The sequence below is a fragment of the Phodopus roborovskii genome, unplaced genomic scaffold, assembly GCF_943737965.1.
Source record: "Phodopus roborovskii unplaced genomic scaffold, PHOROB, whole genome shotgun sequence".
NCBI lineage: Eukaryota > Metazoa > Chordata > Mammalia > Rodentia > Cricetidae > Phodopus > Phodopus roborovskii.
In genome coordinates this window covers 30,904-50,750 of record NW_026125653.1, presented here as the reverse complement: position 1 = coordinate 50,750, position 19,847 = coordinate 30,904, and the positions used below count along the sequence as shown (strand labels likewise).

The 19,847-nt window shown below is 39.7% G+C and overlaps 1 pseudogene; it reads left to right on the top strand.

Annotated features, from left to right (window-relative positions):
- The first annotated feature begins 17,845 nt into the window (after positions 1-17,845).
- Positions 17,846-19,224, top strand: LOC127217158 (patatin-like phospholipase domain-containing protein 4; annotated as a pseudogene).
- The last annotated feature ends 623 nt before the right edge of the window (positions 19,225-19,847 follow it).

Genomic DNA, 19,847 nt, shown 5'->3' with positions numbered 1-19,847 from the left:
TGTGTTAATCCACAAGATAATGTAAATATGTGTGTAATTATGTAAACCAAAAATCCTCCATTCCATGAAGAGTCCTGTAAAGCTGCCTCTTTTGGCGTTAATGTGCAATATCATCACAGTTTATGATTGATGGTTTCAATGGATGATGATGACATTCTTCATGACTGGAGTCTGGCCATACTTCCCTGCCAGTTAAACGCTACATCACCTCTTTATTGGGACAGTTAGCTATCACTGACTTATTTAATTCTTTAAATTACTTAAACGACAGACAATGCCAACACTGATTATTATTAGGTTGCAGATATCAGTCAGCGACAAATTAGGAAACTTGTAGACATTGGCAGAGCATTTTCTGAATGTCTATGCGTCTTCCAGACCACTAGGAATGCTGGAGAATAGAATCCAGAAGATTGCATGGTGCCCTGCGAGAAGTACAAGCACTTTTCCCAGGTCTGCATGGTGGTCTGGGTATTGACTACTTGCTCTTCCTCCACATCTTCACATCGGTTGTGGTCTACGTCTAGAAGATGTAGCGGCACTAGGAAGTCGGCACCATCACCGAGACCTGGCAAAAGGATGACGACTCAGAACACGGAAGAACATCGCTCTCTCAGCTATGCTGTTGATGCCCCTTCTGCAGCCACCTTTTCAGCTTATATCAACATTTTGGCTACTACTGGTATGCCAGGAATGGGCCAATTACTTCGGGTCCTGCCGCAACACAACGGAGATTCAGGCACCGGTGAGGATGTCAGGCCAACAGAATTCACCAGGCAAGAACGTATGATTATCTGACGATTAACTGATGGAATATTAAAAAATCTGTGATGACAGCATCCGTTTTCATATCTGGGAAATCTGCCCAGGAATCGTTTATACGAAAAAGTTCAACGACTTATATATGTAAAGAAGTAATTATTAAATTCTTTCATTATATAATCTGTGAACCCTGAAGTGCGGTGCCACCTTGTGTGACTCAAGTGTGACAGACGATCAAACAATCTGATGCTTTCATTATTTAAATCTGTCTTTTCTACCCCCAGAAGAGTGGAGTCTGGAGACCCCTTGTTGGTGTTAAAATGTCTCTTGTGATTTCATTATTTATTTATTTAAATCAATGTTGATCTCATTTTGTTATCTCTCTAGGGGTGAATTATGAGAAATTATCTCTTCATTCATTCATTTTATTGTTCAAATCTATGATTAAGAACTCAATGACTCTTCAGTATTGATCAATCTTTAGGTTTCGTGAATATAACCCCATCCACTAGATTAATATTTATTCATTGAATTATGAAAATCTGTCATTATGTATTCAGTGACCACTAAAGTTTTTGGCCTCCTTAGGGGAGTCCATCGTGCCAGATCATCGCATCATCTAATAGTACACTTACTTATTTACCGGTTAAACTAGGAAATTAAATAATAATTCATCACTTAATTAACGTATTTGAAACACAGGTAATGTTATGGACCCTAAGTCCCTTTTGGAGTCAGATTTTGTGAGTAGACGATGTAATATCATCTCATTACTTCATCATTTAGCTCTGTAAATAGGTCATTACATCAGAGATAGTTTTAGGACTTTGGTGCCATCTCGTCAGTGTTAGTATAAAACGCCAGATAATTAATTATCAATTTAATTTTATAAAAAAATCATTATTCCAGGAAGAGACCAGTCTGACTACTCCATGTGGGATTTAAGTATGCACCACCATGACATTACTCAATCATTCTTCATTATATATTCCTTATTTGAATAGATGAAGATGTTGTTCTTCTTGACTGGAGTAGGGCCATTCCTCCATGGGAGTTAATCACGTGGCAGTATTTAATCATCTAAGTACTCCTTCCTTGACAATCACTGAAGTTTGGTTCCATCTTATGAAAGTTAAGTATGGAGGACCATCCCATTATTAACTTACTTGATTGCGTAAGTAATGATGGTGTCATCTGTCATGTGGCTGCTGTGGGATTGACACAGCAGCAGATCGGTACCAGAAGCAGTGCCCAGAGAATGGGGGACACTGCATTACACAGTGATTACTGATTACGTAGTAGTACATTTTTAACAATCAAATGATTACACGATTTTCAAAACTGTAATGTTTCGCATCAGCAGTTTCTGCAACGTTGCAAGGGAACTGACCCATGAAGGACACAGTGACCACCGATTTTAAAAATGGATTAACTGAATAATCTCCTTATCAGGGAATCTCATCTCATGAACTCTGTCGGGCTGATAACATGACACACCACCAACAATAAATAACTCTAAATAACCATCTTAGAAAGCGGGGTACAGGACTTAATGGAGAACAGTCAATTGAGGAATCCAAAATGACTGAAAAAACATAAGACACTGCTCAAAATCCTTAATTACAGCCTAATGAAAATCTAAACAATTCTCAGAAACCGTGGGATCAAGCTCCTCTAATGGTAAGAGGATGAAGAGGAGTATGCTTTATTTTCAATAAAGAGAAAAGGATTCTGGTAGAGGCGATTAAATGTATTGTTTCCATTCTAGAAATTAGAAAATTGAAGCATGGAAAACAAGAGTAAAATACTCATCATTGTACTTGAATGGCACAATGATGCATTCGTTTTCATGCTTATGTCACTATAGGCATGTTGTAGCTTGAGAGACGGTAAATATGTAGAAGTCAAATGAAAGAGCCCTGCTTTGTTTTTGTGAGAAACTCAGTGAGGCTGTAGGGTTAGTTCACTGGTGGGTATACTATTTTTAGCCTGTGGGAGGGGCACTAGAATGTGACAGAATGTTGGTTCATAAATGTTGCCTGGCAACCCTCCTTGCATTCTGTATCCTAGTATCATGGGCCAAGGATGAGAGAGCAGCTTTGAGAAAGTGTTATCATGGGACATTACAGTCTGCCAAGATAACTATCTCCTAAACCTTTTCATGACAGCATTTGATTCGCATAACCAAGTCAGAGCCACACCTCTGGAAGTGTGCCTACAGCTTTTCCTGGTTACCAAATTCAAGATTACCTAATCATCAGAGGACATAGTCTGTGGAGAAACAGTTCAGAGTCTTCTGTTTATGAATACTCTCTCTCCTCAGAATTAAAACTATGGAGCAAAAGATAATAAGACTACGATTATTCATCAAACCAGTGAGTTTGACATTGTTGACTTCCTTCAGGAAGGTGATAATCCGTTTGTTAGAATAGACTTCGCGATTATTAGATTTCAGTCCATCTCTTTTGAGGCAGCCGTCCTACATTAAATATGTGATATCTTCGAAAAACACTGCATACACAATGACAGTTCAGTATTTAAACATGTTACTACTGTGCTCTGCGATTAAATAAGGGATGAACCTGGAAGTTTCCAACAATCATGTGGGAGTCAACTGAGAGACAATTGTGTGGAGAATGGCAGACCATTTCATCCTCTGATTATGTTGTTATTTGATTATTAAAATAGGACATTAGATAATCCATGATCAGAGGATTGTGGTTACGCGATGTGGAGACAATTACCATAGACCATCTTAATATCAATTATGTATTTAAAATATTTAAATTAATCACGACAGCATCGTTCATGAGCCTGGTTTGGAGCCACCTTAGGGAAGTGGATTATGTTACATGAACTCATTATTTGAATATTTAATTATACAAAATAATGATTATATCGTCCATGACACCTGGAATCTGGTGCCACAGATCATCTAATTACATAATTAATCTATTTAAATTGACAATCTGTGTTAATCCACAAGATAATGTAAATATGTGTGTAATTATGTAAACCAAAAATCCTCCATTCCATGAAGAGTCCTGTAAAGCTGCCTCTTTTGGCGTTAATGTGCAATATCATCACAGTTTATGATTGATGGTTTCAATGGATGATGATGACATTCTTCATGACTGGAGTCTGGCCATACTTCCCTGCCAGTTAAACGCTACATCACCTCTTTATTGGGACAGTTAGCTATCACTGACTTATTTAATTCTTTAAATTACTTAAACGACAGACAATGCCAACACTGATTATTATTAGGTTGCAGATATCAGTCAGCGACAAATTAGGAAACTTGTAGACATTGGCAGAGCATTTTCTGAATGTCTATGCGTCTTCCAGACCACTAGGAATGCTGGAGAATAGAATCCAGAAGATTGCATGGTGCCCTGCGAGAAGTACAAGCACTTTTCCCAGGTCTGCATGGTGGTCTGGGTATTGACTACTTGCTCTTCCTCCACATCTTCACATCGGTTGTGGTCTACGTCTAGAAGATGTAGCGGCACTAGGAAGTCGGCACCATCACCGAGACCTGGCAAAAGGATGACGACTCAGAACACGGAAGAACATCGCTCTCTCAGCTATGCTGTTGATGCCCCTTCTGCAGCCACCTTTTCAGCTTATATCAACATTTTGGCTACTACTGGTATGCCAGGAATGGGCCAATTACTTCGGGTCCTGCCGCAACACAACGGAGATTCAGGCACCGGTGAGGATGTCAGGCCAACAGAATTCACCAGGCAAGAACGTATGATTATCTGACGATTAACTGATGGAATATTAAAAAATCTGTGATGACAGCATCCGTTTTCATATCTGGGAAATCTGCCCAGGAATCGTTTATACGAAAAAGTTCAACGACTTATATATGTAAAGAAGTAATTATTAAATTCTTTCATTATATAATCTGTGAACCCTGAAGTGCGGTGCCACCTTGTGTGACTCAAGTGTGACAGACGATCAAACAATCTGATGCTTTCATTATTTAAATCTGTCTTTTCTACCCCCAGAAGAGTGGAGTCTGGAGACCCCTTGTTGGTGTTAAAATGTCTCTTGTGATTTCATTATTTATTTATTTAAATCAATGTTGATCTCATTTTGTTATCTCTCTAGGGGTGAATTATGAGAAATTATCTCTTCATTCATTCATTTTATTGTTCAAATCTATGATTAAGAACTCAATGACTCTTCAGTATTGATCAATCTTTAGGTTTCGTGAATATAACCCCATCCACTAGATTAATATTTATTCATTGAATTATGAAAATCTGTCATTATGTATTCAGTGACCACTAAAGTTTTTGGCCTCCTTAGGGGAGTCCATCGTGCCAGATCATCGCATCATCTAATAGTACACTTACTTATTTACCGGTTAAACTAGGAAATTAAATAATAATTCATCACTTAATTAACGTATTTGAAACACAGGTAATGTTATGGACCCTAAGTCCCTTTTGGAGTCAGATTTTGTGAGTAGACGATGTAATATCATCTCATTACTTCATCATTTAGCTCTGTAAATAGGTCATTACATCAGAGATAGTTTTAGGACTTTGGTGCCATCTCGTCAGTGTTAGTATAAAACGCCAGATAATTAATTATCAATTTAATTTTATAAAAAAATCATTATTCCAGGAAGAGACCAGTCTGACTACTCCATGTGGGATTTAAGTATGCACCACCATGACATTACTCAATCATTCTTCATTATATATTCCTTATTTGAATAGATGAAGATGTTGTTCTTCTTGACTGGAGTAGGGCCATTCCTCCATGGGAGTTAATCACGTGGCAGTATTTAATCATCTAAGTACTCCTTCCTTGACAATCACTGAAGTTTGGTTCCATCTTATGAAAGTTAAGTATGGAGGACCATCCCATTATTAACTTACTTGATTGCGTAAGTAATGATGGTGTCATCTGTCATGTGGCTGCTGTGGGATTGACACAGCAGCAGATCGGTACCAGAAGCAGTGCCCAGAGAATGGGAGACACTGCCTCATACAGTGATTACTGATTATGTAGTAGTACGTTTTTAACAATCGGATGATTACACGATTTTAAAAAAGTGTACTGTTTCGCATCATCAGTTTCTGCGAGGTTGCAACATAACTGACCCATGAAGGAAACAGTGACCACCGATTTTAAAAATGGAATAACTGTATAATCTCCTGATCAGGGAATCACAACAAATGAACTCTGTCGGGCTGATAACATGACACACCACCAACAATAAATAACTCTAAATAACCATCTTAGAAAGCGGGGTACAGGACTTAATGGAGAACAGTCAATTGAGGAATCCAAAATGACTGAAAAAACATAAGACACTGCTCAAAATCCTTAATCATCAGCCTAATGCAAATCTAAACAACTCTGAGAAACCATGGGATCAAGCTCCTCTAATGGTAAGAGGATGAAGAGGAGTTTATTTTATTTTCAATAAAGAGAAAAGGATTATGGTAGAGGCGATTAACTGTATTGTTTCCATTCTAGAAATTAGCAAATTGAAGAATTGAAAACAAGAGTAAAATACTCATCATTCTACTTGAATGGCACAATGATTCCTTGCTTTTCATGCTTATGTCACTATAGGCATGTTGTAGCTTGAGAGACGGGTAAATATGTAGAACTCAAAAAAAAGAGCCCTGCTTTGTTTTTGTGAGAAACGCAGTAAGGCTATAGGGTTAGTTCACCGGTGGGTATACTCCTTTTAGCCTATGAGAGGGGCACTAGAATGTGACAGAATGTTGGTTCATAAATGTTGCCTGGCAACCCTCCTTGCATTCTGCATCCTGGTATCATGGGCCAAGGACGAGAGAGCAGCTTCGAGAAAGTGTTATCATGGGACATTACAGTCTGCCAAGATAACTATCTCCTAAACCTTTTCATGACAGCATTTGATTCGCCTAACCAAGTCAGAGCCACACCTCTGGAAGTGTGCCTACAGCTTTTCCTGGATACCAAATTCAAGATTACCTAATCATCAGAGAACATAGTTTGGGGAGAAACAGTTCAGAGTCTTCTGTTTATGAATACTCTCTCTCCTCAGAAGTAAAACTATGGAGCAAAAGATAATAAGACTACGATTATTCATCAAAAAGTTGAGTTTAACATTGTTGACTTCCTTCAGGAAGGTGATAATCCGTTTGTTAGAATAGACTTAGCGATTATTAGATTTCAGTCCATCTTATTTGAGGCAGCCGTCCAACATTAAATATGTGATATCTTCGAAAAACACTGCATACACAATGACAGTTCAGCATTTAAACATGTTACTACTGTGCTCTGCGATTAAATAAGGGATGAACCTGGGAGTTTCCCACAATAATGTGGTAGGCAACTGAGAGAAATTTATGTGGAGAATGGCAGAGCATTTCATCCTCTGATTATGTTGTTATTTGATTGTTAAAATAGGACATTAGATAATCCATGATCAGTGGATTGTGGTTATGCGATGTGGGAGGCAATTATCATAGACCATCTTAATATCAATTATATAGTTAAAATATTTAAATTAATCACGACAGCATCGTTCATGAGCCTGGTTTGGAGCCACCTTAGGGAAGTGGATGAGGTTACATGAACTCATTTTTTGATTAATTAATTATATAAAACAGTGATTATATCGTCCATGACCCCTGGAATCTGGTGCCACAGATCATCTAATTACATAATTAATCTATTTAAATTGACAATCTGTGTTAATCCCCAATATATTGTAAATCTTCGTGTAATTATGTAAACCAAAAATTGTCCATTCCTTGAAGACACCCGTCAAGCTCCCTCTTGTGGCGTTAATGTGCAATATCATCACAGTTTATGATTCATGGTTTCAATGGATGATGATGACATTCTTCATGACTGGAGTCTGGCCATACTTCCCAGCCAGTTAAATGCTACATCACCTCTTTATTGGGACAGTTAGCTATCACTGACTTATTTAATTCTTTAAATTACTTAAACGACAGACAATGCCAACACTGATTATTATTAGGTTGCAGATATCTGTCAGCGACAAATTAGGAAACTTGTAGACATTGGCAGAGCATTTTCTGAATGTCTATGCGTCTTCCAGACCACTAGGAATGCTGGAGAATAGAATCCAGAAGATTGCATGGTGCCCTGCGAGAAGTACAAGCACTTTTCCAAGGTCTGCATGGTGGTCTGGGTGTTGACTACTTGCTCTTCCTCCACATCTTCATATCGGTTGTGGTCTACGTCTAGAAGATGTAGCGGCACTAGGATGTCGGCACCATCACCGAGACCTGGCAAGAGGATGACGACTCAGAACACGGAAGAACATCGCTCTCTCAGCTATGCTGTTGATGCCCCTTCTGCAGCCACCTTTTCTGCTGATATCAACATTTTGGCTGCTACTGGTATGCCAGGAATGGACCAATTACCTCAGGTCCTGCAGCAACACAACAGAGATTCAGGCACCGGTGAGGATGTCAGGCCAACAGAATTCACCAGGCAAGAAAGTATGATTATCTGACGATTAACTGATGGAATATTAAAAAATCTGTGATGACAGCATCCGTTTTCATATCTGGGAAATCTGCCCAGGAATCGATAATACGAAAAAGTTCAACAACTTAGATATGTAAAGAAGTAATTATTAAATTCTTTCATTATATAATCTGTGAACCCTGAAGTGTGGTGCAACCTTGTGTGACTCAAGTGTGACAGACGATCTAATAATCTTATTCTTTCATTATTTAAATCTGCCTTTTTCTACTCCAGGAAGAGTGGAGTCTGGAGCCCCCTTGTTGGTGTTAAAATGTCTCTTGTGATTTCATTATTTATTTATTTAAATCAATGTTGATATCATTTTGTTATCTCTCTAGGGGTGAATTATGAGAAACTATCTCTGTATTCATTCATTTTATTGTTCAAATCTATGATTAAGAACTCAATGACTCTTCAGTATTGATCAATCTTTAGGTTTCGTGAATATAACCCCATCCACTAGATTAATATTTATTCATTGAATTATGAAAATCTGTCATTATGTATTCAGTGACCACTAAAGTTTTTGGCCTCCTTAGGGGAGTCCATCGTGCCAGATCATCGCATCATCTAATAGTACACTTACTTATTTACCGGTTAAACTAGGAAATTAAATAATAATTCATCACTTAATTAACGTATTTGAAACACAGGTAATGTTATGGACCCTAAGTCCCTTTTGGAGTCAGATTTTGTGAGTAGACGATGTAATATCATCTCATTACTTCATCATTTAGCTCTGTAAATAGGTCATTACATCAGCGATAGTTTTAGGACTTTGGTGCCATCTCGTCAGTGATAGTATAAAACTCCAGCTAATTAATTATCAATTTTATTTTATAAAAACATCATTATTCCAGGAAGAGACCAGTCTGACTACTCCATGTGGGATTTAAGTATGCACCACCATGACATTACTCAATCATTCTTCATTATATATTCCTTATTTGAATCGATGAAGATGTTGTTCTTCTTTACTGGAGTGGGGCCATTCCTCCATGGGAGTTAATCACGTGGCAGTATTTAATCATCTAAGTACTCCTTCCTTGACAATCACTGGAGTTTGGTTCCATCTTATGAAAGTTAAGTATGGAGGACCATCCCATTATTAACTTACTTGATTGCGTAAGTAATGATGGTGTCATCTGTCATGTGGGTGCTGTGGTATTGACACAGCAGCAGATCGGTACCAGAAGCAGTGCCCAGAGAATGGGAGACACTGCCTCATACAGTGATTACTGATTACGTAGTAGTACGTTTTTAACAATCGGATGATTACATGATTTTAAAAAACTGTACTGTTACGCATCATTAGTTTCTGCGAGGTTGTAACATAACTGACCCATGAAGGACACAGTGACCAACGATTTTAAAAACGGAATAACTGTATAATCTCCTGATCAGGGAATCTCATCTCATGAACTCTGTCGGGCTGATAACATGACACACCACCAACAATAAATAACTCTAAATAACCATCTTAGAAAGCGGGGTACAGGACTTAATGGAGAACAGTCAATTGAGGAATCCAAAATGACTGAAAGAAACATAAGACACTGCTCAAAATCCTTAATCATCAGCCTAATGCAAATCTAAACAACTCTGAGAAACCATGGGATCAAGCTCCTCTAATGGTAAGAGGATGAAGAGGAGTTTAATTTATTTTCAATAAAGAGAAAAGGATTATGGTAGAGGCGATTAACTGTATTGTTTCCATTCTAGAAATTAGCAAATTGAAGAATTGAAAACAAGAGTAAAATACTCATCATTCTACTTGAATGGCACAATGATTCTTTCAATTTCATGCTTATGTCACTATAGGCATGTTGTAGCATGAGAGACGGGTAAATATGTAGAAGTCAAATGAAAGAGCCCTGCTTTGTTTTTGTGAGAAACTCAGTGAGGCTGTAGGGTTAGTTCACCGGTGGGTATATTCCTTTTAGCCTGTGGGAGGGGCACTAGAATGTGACAAAATATGGGTTCATAAATGTTGCCTGGCAACCCTGCTTGCATTTTGTATCCTGGTAACATGGGCCAAGAACCAGATAACAGCTTCGAGAAAGTGTTATCATGGGACATTACAGTCTCCGAAGATAACTATCTCCTAAAATTTTTAAAGACAGCATTTGATTCGCCTAAACTAGTCAAAACAACACCCTTGGAAGTGTGTCTACAGCTTTTATTTGAATTTACTAAATTCAAGATGACCTAATCATCAGAGAACGTAGTCTGTGGAGAAACAGGTCAAAGTGTTTATGAATACTCTCTCTCCTAAGAAGTAAAACTATGGAGCAAAAGATAATAAGAATCCCATTTATTCATCAAAAGGTGAGGTTGCCATTGTTGAGTTCCTTCATGAATGTGATCATCCATTTGTTAGAGTAGACTTAGTGATTATTGGATTCCAGTCCAACTCTTTTGAACAACCACCCAACATTAAATATTATATCTTCTAAAAACCCTGCAAATACAATGACAGTTCAGCTTTTAAACATGTTTCTACTCTGCTCTGCGATTAAACAAGGGATGAACCTGGGAGTTTCCCACAATCATGTGGGAGACAAGAGAGAGTCAATTGTGTGGAGTATGTCAGACCATTTCATCCTGATTATGTTGTTATTTGATTATTAAAATAGGACATTAGATAATCCATGATCTGTGGACTGTGGTTACGCGATGTGGGAGGCAATTATCATAGACCATCTTAATATCAATTATGTAGTTAAAATATTTAAATTAATCACGACAGCATCGTTCATGAGCCTGGTTTGGAGCCAACTTAGGGAAGTCGATGATGTTACATAAACTCACTATGTGATTATTTAATTATATAAAGCAATGATTATATCGTCCATGACACCTGGAATCTGGTGCCACAGATAAACTAATTACATAATTAATGATTTTAAATTGACAATCTGTGTTATACACCAAGTTTGGTGCCACCTTGTTTGACTCAAGTGTGACAGACGACCTAACTATCTGGTTATTTCATTATTCAAAACTGTATTTTTCTACTCTAGGAAGAGTGGAGTCTGGATCCACCTAGTTTGTGTTAAATTGTATCTTGTGAATTCTTTCTTTCTTTCTTTCTTACTTTCTTTCATTCTTTCTTTAAATCAATGTTGATATCATTTTGTTATCTCTCTAGGGGTGAATTATGAGAAACTATCTCTGTATTCATTCATTTTTGGTTGAAATCTATGATTAAGAACTCAATGTCTCTTCAGTATTGAGCAATCATTTAGGATCCATGCATAAAACACAATCCACTTATTTAATGTTTATTCATTTAATTATGAAAATCTGTCATTATGTATTCAGTGATCACTGAAGTTTTGAGCCTCCTTAGGGGAGACCGTTGTACCAGACCATCATGTCACCTAATACTACACTTACTTATTTAACTGTTCAACTAGGAATTAAGTAATAATTCATCATTTAATTTACATATTTAAAATACAGGTAATGTTATGGACCATAAGTCCTGTTTGGAGTCAGATTTTTGGAGTTGGTGATGTAATATCATCTCATTTCTTCATCATTTAGCTATGTAAATAGATCTTTACATCATCGATTGGTTCAGGACTTTGGTGCCATCTCGACAGTGTTAATATAAAAGTCCCAGTAATTAATTATCAATTTAATTTTTTAAAAACATCATTATTCCTGGAAGAGATCAGTCTGACTACTCCATGTGGGATTTAAGTATGAACCACCTTGTCATTTTTCAATCATTTTTCATTGTATATTAGTTATTTAAATCAATGAAGATGTTCTTCTTTTCAGGAATCGGGCCATTATATCGTCCATGACACCTGGAAACTTGTGCCACAGATCATCTAATTACATTATAAATGAATTTAAATTGACAACCTGTGTTAATCCCCAAAATAATGTAAATATTTGTATAGTTATTTAAACAACAATCCTCCAGTCCATGAAGAGACCTGTAAAGCTCCCTCTTGTGGAGATAATGTGCAATATCATCACATTGTATGATTCATTGACTCAATTGATGATGATGACATCCTTCAATGCTGGAGTCTGGCCATGCTTCCCTGCCAGTAGAATGCTATATCCCCTATTTAGTGTGACAGTTATCTATTAGTGACTTATTTAATTCTTTAAATTAGGTAAACTACAAACAGTGCCATCACTGATTACGGTTAGGGTGCAAAAATCTGTCAGGGCCAATGTTAGGAAAGTTGTACACATGGGCAGAACATTTTCTGAATGATCTATGCATCTTCCAGAGTACGAGGGATGCTGGGTGATTGAGTCCTGAAGGTTGAACGATGCCCTCTGAGAAGTACAAGGACTTCACCAAGGCCGGCACGGTGGTCTGTCTGTTGACTACCTGTTCTTCCTCCACATCTTCACATCAGTTGTGGTCTACCATGAGAAGTAGGAGTGGCACTAGGAGGTCCGCACCATCACCGAGACCTGGCAAAAGGATGACGACTCAGAACACGGTAGAACATCTCTCTCTCAGCAATGCTATTGATGCCCCTGCAGCAGCCATCTTGTCAGCTGTTATCAACATTATGGCTAGTAGTGCTATGCCAGGATTGGGCCCACTATCTCACATCCTGTTGCACCACAACAGATTCAGGCGCTTGTGATGAGGTCAGGCCTACAGAATTCATCAGGAAAGACAGTATGAGTATCTGACGATTAACTGATGGCATGTTAAAAATGCGTGATGACAGTATACAGTTTCATACCTGGCAATTCAGCCCAGGAATTGATGATACAAAAAAATGTCATCGGCTTACATATTTAAAGGTGTTAATATTAAATTCTTTCATTATATAATCTATGATCCCTGAAGTTTGGCGCCACCTTGTGTGACTCAAGTGTGACAGACCATCTAACAATCTGATTATTTCATTATTCATTATTCAAATCTGTCTTTTTGTACTCCAGGGAGAGTGGAGTCTGTATCCACCTTGTTGGTGTTAAATTGTATCTTGTGAATTCTTTCTTTCTTATTTTCATTCTTTCTTTCTTCCTTTCTTTATTTAAATCAATGTTGATATCATTTTCTTATCTCTCTAGGTGTGAATTATGAGAAACTATCTCTTTATTCATTCATTTTTTGTTCAAATCTATGACTAAGAACTCAATGTCTCTGAGATTAAATAAGGGATGAACCTGGGAGTTTCCCACAATCATGTTAATGTCAATTATGCAGTTAAAATATTTAAATTAATCACGACAGCATCCTTCTTGAGCCTGGGTTGGAGCCACCTTAGGGAAGTGGATGATGTTACATGAACTCATTACTTGAATATATCATCCATGACACCTGGAATCTGGTGCCACAGATCATCTAATTACATAATTAATGTATTTAAATTGACAATCTGTGTTAATCCCCAAGATAATGTAAATATTTGTATAGTAATGTAAACCACAATCCACCATTCCATGAAGAGGCCTGTAAAGCTCCCTCTTGTGTAGTTAATGTGTAATATCATCACATTTTAGGATTCATTTTTTCAATTGATGATGATGACATCCTTCATGCCTGGATTCTGACCATGCTTACCTGCCAGTAAAATGCTACATCACCTATTTATTGTGACAGTTAGGTATTACTGACTTATTAAATTCATTAAGTTATGTAAACAACTGACAATGACATCACCCTTTACGGTTAGGGTGCAAATATCTGTCAGGGACAAGGTTAGGAAAGATGTAGACATGGGCAGAGCATTTTCTGAATGATCTATGCATCTCCCAGAGTACGAGGGATGCTGGATGATTGAGTCCAGAAGGCTGCACGGTGCCAAACGAGAAGTACAAGGACTTCACCAAGGCCGACACGGTGGTCTGAGTTTTGACTACATGCTCTTCCTCCACATCTTCACATCGGTTGTGTTCTACCATGAGAAGAAGTAGTGGCACTAGCAGGTTGCCACCATCACTGACCTGGTAAAAGGATGACGACTCAGAACAGGGAAGAACATCTCTCTATCAGCTATGCTGGTGATACCCCTGCTGCAGCCATCTTTCAGCTGCTATCAACATTGTGGCTACTACTGCTACTCCAGGATTGGGCCCATTATCTCACGTCCTGCCGCACCACAACAGAGATTCAGGTGCTTGTGATGATGTCAGGCCAACAGAATTCATCAGGCAAGACACTATGATTATCTGGCGATTAACTGATGGCATGTTAAAAATGCGTGATGACAGCATACAGTTTCATACCTGGCAAGTCTGCACAGGAATTGATGATACAAAAAAAGGTCAACGGCTTACTTATTTAAAGATGTAATTTTTAAATTCTTTCATTATATAATCTGTGATCCCTGAAGTTGGCGCCACCTTGTGTCACACTCAAGTGTGACAGACGATCTAACTATCTGATTATTTCATTATTCAAATCTGTCTTTTTCTACTCCAGGAAGAGTGGAGTCTGGGATCCACCTTGTTGGTGTTAAATTATATCTTGTGAATTCTTTCTTTCTTTCTTCCTTCCTTCCTTCCTTTCTTAATTCCTTCCTTTATTTAAATCTATGTTGATATCATTTTGTTATCTCTCTAGGGGTGAATTATGAGAAAGCATCTCTTTATTCATTCATATTTTGTTCAAATCTATGATTAAGAACTCAATGTCTCTTCAGTATTGAGCAGTCATTTAGGCTTCACGCATAAAACACCATCCACTTGTTTAATGTTTATTCATTTAATTATGAAATTCTATCATTATGTATTCAGTGATCACTGGAGTTTTGAGCCTCCTTAGGGGAGACCGTTGTACCAAACAGTCACGTCATCTAATACTACACTTAATTCTTTAACTGTTAAACTAGGAAATTAATTAATAATTCATCATTTAATTTACATATTTAAAATACAGGTAATGTTATGGACCATTAGTCCCTTTTGGAGTCAGATTTTGGTAGTTGATGAGGTAATGTCATCTCATTACTTCACCATTTAGCTATGTAAATAGATGGTTACATCAGCGATAGTTTTAGGACTTTGGTGACATCTCATTAATGTTAATATAAAAGGCCCACTAATTATCAATATAATTTTTCAAATTGCTCATTATTCCAGGAAGAGATCAGTGTGACTACTCCATGAGAGATTTAAGTATGCACCACCATGATATTATTCAATCATTTTTCATTATATATTCATTATTTAAATTGATGAAGGTGTTGTTTTTCTTGACTGGAGTCGGACCATTCCTCCATGGGAGTTAATCACGTGGCATTATTTAATTATCTAAGTACTACTTCCTTGGCAATCACTGGAGTTGGGTTCCATCTTATGAAAGTTAAGTATGGACGACTATCCAATTATTAACTCATTTGATTGCGTAAGTAATGATGGTGTCATCTGTCATTTGGCTTCTGTGTGACTGACAAAGCAGGAGATCGGTACCAGAAGCAGTGCCCAGAGAATGAGGGGCACTGACTTATACGGGGATTACTGATTACATAACAGTAGATTTTTAATAATTGAATGATTACACGATTTTAAAAAAACTGTACTGTTTTGCATCATCGGTTTCTGAGAGGTCTCAAGAGAACTGACCCATGAAGGACACAGTGACCACCGATTTTAAAAATGGAATAACTGTATAATCTCCTGATCAGGGAATCTCATCTAATGAACACTGTCGGTCTGATAACATGACACACCACCAACAATAAATCACTCTAAATAACCATTTTAGAAAGCGGGGTACAGGACTTAATAGAATACAGTCAATTGTGGAATCCAAAATGACTGAAAGAAACATAAGACACTGCTCAAAATCCTTAATCATCAGCCTAATGCAAATCTAAACAATGCCTAGAAACCAAGGGATCAAGTACCTCTAAAGGTAAGAGAATGAAGAGGAGTTTATTTTATTTTCAATAAAGAGAAAAGGATTATGGTAGAGGCGATTAATTCTGTTGTTTCCATTCTAGAAATTAGAAAATTGAAGCATAGAAAACAGGTTTAAAATACTCATCATTGTACTTGAATTGCACAATGATTCTTTCGTTTTCGTGCTTATGTCACTATAGGCATGTTGTAGCTTGAAAGACTGGTAAATATGTAGAAGTCAAAAGACAGAGCCCTGCTTTGTTTTTGTGAGAAACTCAGTGAGGATGTAAGGTTAGTTCATGGGTGGGTATACTCCTTTTAGCATGCGGGAGAGGCACTAGACTGTGACAGAATGTTGGTTCATAAATGTTGCCTGGCAACCCTCCTTGCATTCTGTATCCTGGTAACATGGGCCAAGGACCAGAGAGCAGCTTCGAGAAAGTGTTATTATGGGACATTACAGTCTCCCAAGATAACTATCTCCTAAATCTTTTCATGACAGCATGTGATTCGCTTAAACAAATCATAGCCACACCTCTGGAAGTGTGCCTACAGCTTTTACTGGTTACCAAATTCAAGATTACCTAATCATCAGAGAACATAGTCTGTGGAGAAACAATACAAAGTCTTCAGTTTATGAATACTCTCTCTCCTAAGAAGTGAAAGTATGGAACAAAAGATAATAAGACTCGCAATTATTCGTCAAAAGGTGAGTTTGCCATTGTTGATTTCCTTCAGGAAGGTGATAATCCATTTGTTAGAGTAGACTTAGGGATTGTTGTATTTCAGTCCATCTCTTTTGAGGCAGCCGTTCTACATTAAATATGTGATATCTTCTAAAAACGCTGCATTCACAATGACAGTTCAGCAAGTCTGCCCAGGTATTGATGATACAAAAAAAGGTCAACTGCTTACATATTTAAAGATGTAATTATTAAATTCTTTCATTATTTAATCTGTGATCCCTGAAGTTTGGCGCCATCTTGTGTGATTCAAGTGAAAGGGATGATCTAACTATCTGATTATTTCATTATTCAAATCTGTCTTTTTCTACTCCAGTATGAGTAGAGTCTGCATCCACCATGCTGGTGTTAAACTGTGTCTTGTGATTTCATTATTTATTTATTCATTGATATCAATGTTGATATCATTTTGTTATCTCTCTAGGGATGAATTATGAGAAATTATCTCTTTATTCATTCATTTTATTCCTCAAATCTGTGAGAAAGAATGCAATGACGCCATTGCTGCAGACTTGGAATGAGTAGGCGCTGCCTTGACCGCCTGGTCCGGCCCTGCAGTGCATGGAGGCAGTAATCGTCCCTGGCAGTGGCCTTGGGAACAGAGGCTTCATAAAGTGAAGCCGCCATCTAGGTAGGACACTGAAGGGCACCGCGCACCAGTGAGGACACAGTGACCACTGTAGGCGTAGCAAAGGATGCTGGGAATCATAGTCCCCTTCCACCCTGAGATGGGCGGGGCTCCGAGACTGCTGGGAAAATTCCACAGTGTGGGAAGCTGAGGGGAAGTCGCCAGACAGTGATGTCACAGGGAACAAGGTCCAGCATGCAGCCTCCTTGGAAACGTAGTCCAGGAGGGCAGCAGTGAAGACAGAGACGCCATTTCTGTCATTCTTTTTGTGAAGGGGCGTGGCTTCCTTTCCTCACGTGACCCCATCCTTCCCCCAGAAACTCTGCCCACACGTCCCATAGGCTCTGCCCCACCCCGGATGGCCCCGCCCTTCCACCTGTCTTTCAGGGCCTGTGGATTCCTGGGCATTTACCACCTGGGCGTGGCTGCCGGGCTGTAGGCACATGGGGCGGGGCTGCTGGGTGATGTCAGGGGCTATGCAGGGGCGTCGGGCGGGGCCCTGGTGGCAGCAGTGCTGCTGACTTCCCCTGAGCAGCTGGAGGTGAGTGTGGGCAGGGCACATGTGACATGTGACATGTTGCATGTCAGGGGTCACGTGTGTGCTTCCCACCCTTCCCACAGGCCTGCACAGGCTTTTGCACACATCCTGGCCGAGGATACCAGGCAGCAACCACTGGGCGTGGCCACACCCAGCTTCTACCTCATGGAGCAGCTGAGGTGCATGGGGGGGTTAAGGGGATGTTGTGGGGCACACATCACATGGTACATGTAACATGTCATAGGTCACGCATGTGGATCCCATTTCAGGGGTCACAGGTCACATGTGTCCCCCCTCACCTGCACCATCAGGGACGGCCTAGACCGGATCCTCCCAGCCCATGCTCATGTCCTGGTGCAGGGCCAGCTCTATGTGTCCTTGACTGTGGTGAACAAATTCCAGAACCGACTTGTGTTCCAGTTCCCGACCCGTGAGGACGTCGTACAGGTGAGGGGGCAGGGCCGCAAGTGTAAGAATGTGTCATGTTCTGTGTTTCCTACATGTATATTTCATCTGTGTTTGCACATGTGTGTCGCATGTTTGCACATACGTGTATTGTTTATGCTCATGTGTGTCCCACGTTTCCCCTCATGCGTGTCCTATGTTTCCCCTCATGTGCAGGTCCTTCTCGCCAGCTGCTTTGTCCCCATTTACTCAGGGCTGAAGCCCGTGGAGTTCCAGGGTCAGGTGGGCAGGGCGGTGTGGGTGGGTGTGGTCACACGTTTCTCTGACAGGTGACCCCGAACACGCGTGTATATTGTGGCCATTCCTCTCATGTCCCCCGGCCCCCCCATCTCCCCAGGCCTGGGCAGATCACGCAGCCTCCCCCTGCCCCCTGGAGGTTGCACCCTCACCGTATCCCCATTCTGTGGATGCCATGACATCTCGCCCCACGACCCTGGCCAAGGTCTTGGCTCGAGCGTGCACGTGACTGGACAGGACGTGCAGGTGAGCCATGTGGGGCTTCCGTGGCCACTCCTGTCACAGCATGCTTGCACCAAACTCACTTCCAGCCCAGCCCACACACACTCCTGGCTCCACCCACACTCATTTGCGGCCCCGCCTAGATCTCCACTGCCAATGTTGCCCGCCTGGCCCGAGCGCTCTTCCCGCTGTCCTGTGCAAGCCTGGAATCCCTGTACCATGATGGTTTCTGCGACACCATGAGCTTCCTGCGCCGCAAGGGCTGCTTCTGGTGAACAGGTGTGTGTGCACACATGTATGTAGCTGAATAAATGAAGTCCCTGTGATTTACATGCTTGTCGTTTGTTTTACACGCATGTCGTGCCTGTGGCTTCTGTGATCCTAATGCGCCACCTCCACAACACTTACGTATGTCGCGTGTACACATGATATCCCGGTTGGTGCCGCCTCCATTACATGCAGTTCACATATGGAGTCATGGTGTTTCCATGTGAGCCAGTGCAGTGCGCATTGGAACCTGTGTACATGGCATGTGAGCGCGTATAGTTGACATGTGAGCCTCTCGATATGTGAGTTTGTGCAGTTGACTTATGAGGTCATGTTTTTGCCTTGTAGGTCCATGTAGTTAACATGTGAGCCCGTATAGTTAGCATGTGAGCCTGTGTATTTGACATGTGATCCCTTGTAGTTAATATGTGAGCCCATGTGCACAACATGGTATTCATGTACTTACCATACATGGTCATGTACTTACATTATGGCTTCATGTACTTACTGTGAGATCCCATGTAGCTAGCATGTGTAACTAGGTAGTTTGCATTGGTGTCACATACTTAGCATGTAAGTAGCACGCGAAGTCATGTGGGCAACATCTGAGCCACTGCAGCAAACGTAGGAG